This window comes from Vitis vinifera, chromosome 19, assembly GCF_030704535.1.
Source record: "Vitis vinifera cultivar Pinot Noir 40024 chromosome 19, ASM3070453v1".
Lineage (NCBI taxonomy): Eukaryota > Viridiplantae > Streptophyta > Magnoliopsida > Vitales > Vitaceae > Vitis > Vitis vinifera.
Window position 1 is genome coordinate 11,956,994 of NC_081823.1, and position 9,351 is coordinate 11,966,344.

Sequence of the window (9,351 nt, forward strand, 5' to 3'; positions counted from 1 at the left end):
TGTATTTAGCAAATAAGTTTTGATCCAAAGGGTTCTTGAAAAATGGTAGTTGCTTCCCATTAATGGCTTCAAACACTAAAGACCCTCACCTTGAACCACCTTCCAATGGCTCGTACTTGATAACTAATGGACATTCATGGATCTAGCAATAAGCATCCATAGAATCCTAAAAGCTTACCAAGTATTGGCCATTCAAGGTGATTCTAAGGGATTAAAGCTGAAACTTGAAATACAAACCATTAATGTTACACAACTACCTTCATTTAAAGCAAGGAAAACTCCCACATTTGCATCTGGGTCCTTTACCTAGCTCCCATCACTCCAAGAAACGTGAAACTTAGCCACTCATCCTCTGAGAAATCATCCTCAAAGGGTGTTTGGCTAGAGAGAATATGAAGAGAAAATGAGAAGGAAAGGTAGAGAAAAACTCCCGTATATTTTCTTCAAAACCCGACTTTACAAAATATAAAAAACATCAAGCATCCTTTGAGAGGTTTTCCAACCCTTATTTATAGTTCGTAAACAAACCCTAATGTCATTTATCTATTACAAAGGAGTAAAAAGGAAAAATTACAATTCTGGAGAAAAATCCCAAAAGTTGGTGCGCACAAAGTGATTTTGGCACACCCTACCAAATTTTGGCACATCCTGCCAAATTTTGGCACATCCTGCCAAATTGATGATTTTGCCTTGCAAAATGCTCTGTTTTCCTCCATCTTACTACTGATAGTTTTGGCAAGAATAGAGAAGTCAAGTAATGGGTACATTTCCTCAATCAATAGAAGCAAGACACACTATAACTCATATGGCATAAACTTCATTCAAACCAAGTTTTCCAAACTCAAATTTCAAAATTTTGAAGGTGAGAATTGGGAATTAGGAAAAAGTAGGTGTGGACCCCGCATTTCGCTTTGCTCGAATGCGTTTCCCACTCGAATGGCGAGCTCGATTTTTATTTTTTTTGAAAATGATTTTTATTCATTAAAAATTGACTTGGAGTCGCCACTTATTTTTGTTTTATTTTTAAAGGGTAAACAAAATAAGAAAGAAAAACCCTAAGTGTGACTCCTTATTTTGGAAAAGGCGGTCTGTGAAAAACCGGATCGGGTTCGGGGGTCAGGTTACTTATCGGGAAGGTACGGTAAAGACCGTAGCACCCCTCTAAGTCCCTAAAGTCGGGTCTCTACTAATAAGATGAAACTGACATGGCAATCAATGAGAATCGATGAATAGTCAAATCAATCATGCACAATATGAGAAGCGAAGCATGTATAAAGAATGAGCGAAATATGAATAGATGCGTACCTGGATGGCAATCACGAATGTGCTATCATGAAACATGGTTAGTGAACAATGAACAAATATAGTTAAGCGCATATCAAGGAATAGAGTAAATCAATCATGCATGACAAATAAATAAATCAATCAGTCAATCCATCATGAAGTCTCATATGTAGGGCCCCCACCAAAGCCCAATTCATTTTTGCATGAATTAATACCATAAATTCCCTTGCTTGGAATTACGGAATTTTATTCTAGCTTATTTTAAAACATTTTGAAAATTTGAGGAGTTGTGAAAATTGCTTATCAGAAGAAAAAGTGGAGGCAAAAATTTATTAAAAATAGGATTTTTGTGTAACCTAGGGAAAATGCTAAGGATGAAAAGTTGGAATATTTGAAGTTATTTAATCGACCAAAACTTGGAAAACTACTTTGAAAACAGAGGTTTGAGGAATTATTTTAAAATAAAATATGATGAAATAACAAAAAAAAAATAAAAAAATGGCACGTGGTCTAATTGCCTGCTTTTTTATTTCATAATAGTGACTCCAAACCCCACGCCTCTCAAGCTCACAAACTTGTCATCTTCTCAATCAGCAAATGGCCTGTCTGCCAAGGCTGGCATGTCACAAACGATGCGTCCTGCAGCCAACAGTGTTTCAAGAACAGCAGCTTAGTGATCAACATGGAAAATCTGACACGGCTCCCAGGTCAAATTTGGTTTAGAACGAGTCCTCAAGCTGTTTCTCCCTGCAATACTGGACCATAAATTTGTGACGAGAGTCCTGAAGTGACCTTTCCCAGCAATATGTTCCCAAAAGTGAGGGTTACTCTCCACATGTTTATCAGGACTCGAAACATCCACACTACTGGTGCTCATGTCGTTACGTACAATGCACAGCTTTCCATTAAGGGGGACAAGAGCAGCAGCCTCTAGAACTCGGGAGCTCCCCAGATGGAGCTTGCTATCTATGAATTTGTTCCATGAATCTGTGTCACTGTCATAGACCCTGAGCTTGCACCCACCCTGGCAGTCCAAGGCGTAGAGCTGTCCATTCAAAGAGATGCTAGGGTTGCGCCAACCAGCAACCATTCCATCACTGATTGGGGTCCAAGTATTGGTTTCAGGAATATAAGCTTCACTCATGACCTCACGGTGGGATCCAAGTCCTTTTAGGAACCATTTTCCATTTATAGATTACTCCGATAAAGGGCACCATAGCCGAGCTCATATCTGAAATAAAGCTCCACCTATTCCTGTTAGGATCATAGACTTCAGCTGAACGGAGAGTCTTCTGAATTCCTTCACATTCGGAGCATGCCAACTAAGGAGTTGAACGAAGTGGGCCCACAATTCTTTATCAAAACGAGGCTCAACAGTTTCTTTATTGTTGGAATCCTTGAGCCGACTAGGATCCTCATTGCATACCTTCAGGTTCTGACGCCTTTCCAAGCAACCATGCATATTTACTTCGATCACACTGGTGAATAGAAAGAGTTATCTTCGTGTAAGCATGCTAAAAAAACATCGGTGTGCACTGTCGAATGCTTCGAGCATTGAGCTATATGTTTACAAATCTGACATGAGGGAAATACTGCCACCATCCATGCATATACTAGAAGCAAAAAGTAGCATCATCGGAGACTATAGATAGACACTTGGCGGCCAAATCTGGAGGGCAGTCTGAATATGAAGCATGTAGTCCCCAAATGAGCTTTTCGAGCTCCTCATACCATGAAGAAGAATTTTTAGAAGGTGGTGAAGGGAAGGATAATGGATATGAGAAGGTCTTAGAGTGAGAAAATGGGTTTGACGGATGTTTTGATGGGTAATGAAGGCTGCCATGCATATGAGAGAGTATGAGACACGGGCATGAAACAATGGATTTGATGGATATGGGATGCATGCATGAGGTGGATGACAGAGGATGAGATGGACGGGTTTGATGGGTACGTAGAAATAAAATAATGGGTATGAAAGGGTAGAGAGAGAAAAGATGATAGGAAATGGGTGTGAAGAGTGGAATAGAGAGAGAAAGTGAGGTGGTGAGAAAAATGTAAGGGTGTAGGGATATGGGTCTAGATATGAGTGTAGGGAGATGGTTTGTGGGTATGAAAAGAATGGGTACGAAGGACGGGTATAGTGGGGTGTGGTTCAATGATGTTGTGCATGGGCTTGTGCTCAGTTTCGCTACCGATCCTGGATTCATCCCATTGTTGAAGCATGAAATTAGTGGAGTAGCGTAGTGGCTGCGTCTTAGCAAGATGCTTCACGGTGTCTTCTCCAGCTGTAGCCAAAACGCGTCAGCTGCTTCCACCCAAAACCTGATATGCTGAGAAGTTTCTGTCTATTATTGGATTCGGTATCTGATTCGTCAATCGTTGTGATCTTCTCTTCTTCAAACTTGATGCATGGATGCCAAATTGCTCCAACATTCTTTGATATACATATAGTTGGTATCAGCCTTTGTCCTACTGTTGGGAGCAAGGACATGAACCCTAGCAGCATTAACTCTAACTTGACCTTTTCCAGCGCTTCATATAGAGCTCTCCTGTGTAACCTCAGATTGCAAGGTAACCTCAGAGTTTTGTACATCACAACCAGGAATTCCAGCAGCGGAATTATTGCCATAGCCTCTGACACTGACATCAAATTCCTGTCTCATATTCCACAAATACTAAGACAAAGCTTTCAAAGAATCCGGAATCATTGGTGGCTGTAGTTGCTCCAAAGTAACATCATTTGGAAGCAAAGAAGCACCATTGAGAGAATCAGATTGATTAATTGTAACAGCTTGGTTAAGTTGTTGTTCGCTAGAGTCTCTCAAACCACTTAAACCATAAGTTCCTATGCCTTTCTCTGAGACAGGATCCCAAATTTTTGAGGAGGATTTATCTTCATGTGAAGAAGAAACAGGGCATGTAGCATCAGTGAAGTCCCTAAACCATACAAGCCCATCCTCTGTACCACAGCTAGTAGTGATAACTCTTTGCATCGTCCTCAAATCAATTGTGGAAACAGAGGAACCAGCAGCAACAAAAAACAATGATTCATAACATCTCATGTCCATAGGTGCATCAAGAACAGAAGTCATTCCCACACAACATAAAGAATGGACAGTAGATGATGTAGTTGTATTCCAAACTCTCACCTTAGAATCTTTCGAAATTGTCACTCGAAGAGAAGTTTTATGCCCAGTAACTGTCATCAATTTTACAGGTTTCGCATGCCCATAAAGAGTTGCCTTTAAAGCCTGATAGCCACGTTAACCACTTGAGCTAAGGAACCAAAGTCAAACTGTACCATCTTATCCTCCACTTGCAAATACTTTGCCACTACCATCACCCAGCAATTTATCTCAAAGAGTGGAAACTGGGCCATTATGATTTCTAAAACACCGCTGGCAAGAACCCTTCCACCATAGACGAATGGAGTGGTCACAGCTTGAGATTACCGAAACATTTTCTTCTCGTTGTGTCTCACTTCGAAATAAAGATGTTTCACTAAGCGGAAATAATCTGCTAAATGATCAATTCCATATTCTTTGTCATTCACATCATGGGAAGCCCAGAAACGAATTATTAATTACTTCTGGTCCAAATTGGGAGACGAATTCAGGCAGCCCTAGCAGGAGCCCACGACTTTCAGACAAGCTGATGGTATCTTCTGGGGTCACTCTATCAGCACATGGAACCTTCTTAGTCAAGGATGCTACTGCTACTGCCAATTTGGCTCCGCTTCTTGGCCGTGGCTATGGACCTTTGGCTGAACTTCAAAACGTCATTGACAAGACTGAAGCTGCCGAATCACTTAGATGTTCTCGTGATCAATTCTCCTCTTAGATGTCAACCAAACTTTGAGAATATGTATCCCTTGTAAGGATTCACAACTAGCCTTGATTTCTCTCTCTCTCACAGCCAATGTATTGAACGAGATCCCAAAAGCAAAAGGCAATCACCACAGAGAAAGAAACAATAGAAACAGAGCATAAAAAAAACAAAGTAAAAACATCCTCAAATGAGGCTTCACTGCATGAGTCATCAGCAAGCCCTCTGATTAAGTGAGAAAAACCACATCAAATATGACTATTGGCATGATTCCTAGGTATTTCGCAATAGAGGCAAGGTGCATTAAGATCAACAATGGCAAACATGAGTTCAAGATTATATATCAACAAGCAACAAGTGGCCTTCATCATCCACTCCAAGCAAACCAACAAATATCCAGATATTAACAAGAAATGCAGAGGAGTAATAAGAATCCAAACCAAACAAGAAATCAGCTGCATTCATACCTGAGAGAACCCTTTTCCGGTAAGGCTCTGTTCAGCTCTAAACGCCTTAAGTCCTCCTCCAATGCCGATGAAACCAGCAAGCTTACCTCCCTATCACTCTCTCACCAGCAGCCTCTAAATCAACTCTCAGCAGTCTTCTCCCTCTGGTTTTCTCTCTGAGCTCCTCTCAATCTCTAGCTAAGCAATCCCTCAAAAATATCTCTCTCTAAGCTCTCCAAAAACTCACCTCTCTGCTCCAACCTCAAACCTCCCTCCTACAGTAATAAAAAACTCCCCTCCCTAGCTTACCTTCCTTCCTCTCTGGTTCTCTCCCTCTCAAGTTCCCCTTCTCTCAAGAAAACTCTCACAGTAGTCTATCCGCCCTCCCCTCCAGTTGCTCTCTCTCCTTTTCTCTGCCGAGAACCCTCCAAAAGCAGCCTGCTGTCCAAAATATCTCCTAACCAACTCTGAAAAGCACCACCTGCCAGAGACGCCCCTCTCACAGCAACGTACCTCCTCTGCATATCCTCCTCCAGGTGTCAACCTCTGATTAGTCCATCAATTCCACTATTTTGATAACCAACTCTGAAAAGCACCACCTGCCAGAGACGCCCCTCTCACAGCAACGTACCTCCTCTGCATATCCTCCTCCAGGTGTCAACCTCTGATTAGTCCATCAATTCCACTATTTTGATCCCATATTGACTAATCCGGGAGTGACACGTGGCCATGCAAGATGGTGACACTTGTCAAGCATCAGCTGCAAGAATCACTCCCAAAATGGGGGTCTACAGTAGGATTGGCTTCCTTACATTTAAAAGGAAGGGCCTTAGAAAGGTTTCAAGGGTATGAGGCTATTAACAAGGAAATCAAATGGACACAATTTTATATAGATGTTGTTTCTAGGTTTAGCCCTAGTGTTAATGATAACCTTATGGGGTAAACAACCAAATTGAAATAGGTTTCTACAGTTATGGCATACAAAAATTAGTTTAAGGTATTGATGACCAAAACTAGTGGGTTTTTGATTCATGCCCAGTCGGGTGTTTATCAAAACATTTATAAAACCTACAACACCTTATACTAGGGTAGCAAAGACAAAGCTACTATAGTATAGTGGCTCTATGATCGTCCACAGGGATGAGTTTTCTTTGTACACATGACATTACTGAAAGGAGAAATGGTGATTTCCTTTTGAAAGTTTGTTTTTAATGAAAATAAGATTGATTGGAAGGGTTGATTTTAATTTAAGCAAACATAAACAACTTAAATTATTACAAAGAGAAAGTCTCTTGGAGTTATAGGTTACTAGGATCAGGTTCCTGTTGTAAAGTGGGAAATTCCGAATCTTCTCCTCGCACTGGGGACAATAACATGAAGGATGGTTATCTCCCCAACCAAATTTGTATTTAGCAAATAAGTTTTGATCCAAAGGGTTCTTGAAAAATGGTAGTTGCTTCCCATTAATGGCTTTAAACACTAAAGACCCTCACCTTGAACCACCTTCCAATGGCTCGTACTTGATAACTAATGGACATCCATGGATCTAGCAATAAGTATCCATAGAATCCTAAAAGCTTACCAAGTATTGGCCATTCAAGGTGATTTTAAGGGATTAAAGCTGAAACTTGAAATACAAACCATTAATGATACATAACTACCTTCATTTAAAGCAAGGAAAACTCCCACCTTTGCATCCGAGTCCTTTACCTAGCTTCCATCACTCCAAGAAACGTGAAACGTAGCCACTCATCCCCTGAGAAATCATCCTCAGAGGATGTTTGGCTCTAGAGAGAATGTGAAGAGAAAATGAGAAGGAAAGGCAAAGAAAAACCAGGCTTTATAAAATATCGAAAACATAATATCTCCTCCTCCTCTGAGAGGTTTTCCAACCCTTATTTATAGTTCCTAAACAAACCGTAATGTCTTTTATCTATTATAAAAGGAGTAAAAAAGAAAATTTACAATTCTGTAGAAAAATCTCGAAGCTCGGTGCGCATAAAGTGATTTTCGCACACCCTGCGAAATTTTGGGACACCTTGCGAAAGTTTGGCACACCCTGCCAAATTTTGGCACATCTTGCGAAATAGATGATTTTGCCTTGCGAAATAGATGTTTTCCTCCATCTTACTACTGATAGTTTTGGCAACCCCTTTCCAAGTTTGGCAAGGGGTTTTGAAGTGCTCCAAAACTCGGATTCTTCATGTGATTGATCTTCAACTTGCCTTACCATAGCTTGCACAAAACTCTCCCTCAATTTTGGCCTGTTTCAATGATCAAAAAGCTACCAAAAACACTAAAACTGACCAAAAATTGGTTAGTAACATTTGCTAGGTCCTTAACATGCCAATTGGGATAAAAAGGTCTAACTACTACTCAAAAGTGCTTAATACAATTAAGTTTAAGCTTATAAAAATGCACTTTTTGAGTAGTAATCAATCTACATGCATTTTTTTAGATCAAACAATAACTGCATGGTTTGTCTCAAGGTTCTCTCGATATTAATACTTATTATACCAGTTTAAAAATTCTTTGGGATGAACTTAAGATGTTTGAACCCATTTCCCGTTTGGCAATTTGGTGGCATCAAAATATGGATGGATTATCAATAGCATAAGTATGTAATGCAATTTTTTAAGGGCTTGAATGAATCCTATGTCGTGATGAGTGGGTAGATTTTGATGTTTGGCCCATTACCCTCTGTTGCGAAGGTTTTCAATCTCGTCGTTTAAGAAGAACAATAATGCACCATCGAATCTAGTTCCCTTGCTCTGTTTGAATCTTTGGCATTTAGTGCCTCCTCGTCATCTCTCTCTGTTGCAAATTTCTCTTCTTAGGGTAAGCTCAATCATGATCACCCGATTTGTTCTCATTGTGGGCTCATGGGGTATATTGTGAATTGTTGCTACAAGTTACATGGGTACCCAATTGGGTATAAGCCCAAACCCAAGGCCCAATTGAGCTCTCTTCAGCCCACCAACAATCCATTATCTTTCCTTAAGCCATCAAAAGACACCCACTTCTCTCATTTAGCTACAACTGCCATACCATCCTCTCCACTTTCTAGTTCTCTCTCAATAGATCAAGTTCAATAGCTCATAAAGTAGACTTTATTCACTTTGGAATAATCCTTTGTCATGATCAAATCTTATTATCCACATGCCTTGTTTGACTAAGATCATTATAATTGTTTCCCAAAGTGAGTCAATGCCAAATATTGAATAATTGGTTAAGCATAACTCTTACACACATTCTAAGATTTATGCTCTTAACTTTATGTGACTTGCTTGCAACATTTGGAAATACCCCTAAAGTGGATACAAAGGTAGCCATGAATGAAAAAAAAAAATCAATATTGATCAAAGTGTACAATAGCTTTACTTTCAAAAGAAAAAAAAAGTAAAAAAAAAAAAAGAACTATGATATCAAATTAAGGGGAAGTCAAGTTGTGTTGTATATAAATCAACAAGACCGTGTTAAATAAAAATCCAACAATCTTAGATCAAATTAATTGGATGTGTACTTTAATTAGAACAAAGGTATGATTGGAACTCTTCTAAGTGATCAATTTTGAAATATAGAACTAGACAATAAGTTGTATTCCCTTGAACATCAATACTTATGTATCTATGTTGACCTTCTTATCTACTAATGGTTATGCACTAGATTTTGAAATTGAAATTACAATTAACTCTAACCTTTTGGACTTGAAACCTCAATCTTGATGGATTGATGTATAATATCTATAGTAACTCGCTTTATAATTGATTAAAGTAACTCCTGCAAGCTATTTAAA

At 39.5% G+C, this 9,351-nt stretch overlaps 1 pseudogene; it reads right to left on the bottom strand.

Moving 5' to 3' along the window:
* Positions 1 to 1,829: 1,829 nt before the first annotated feature.
* Positions 1,830 to 2,746, bottom strand: LOC100258312 (F-box/kelch-repeat protein At1g55270-like; annotated as a pseudogene).
* Positions 2,747 to 9,351: the final 6,605 nt, after the last annotated feature.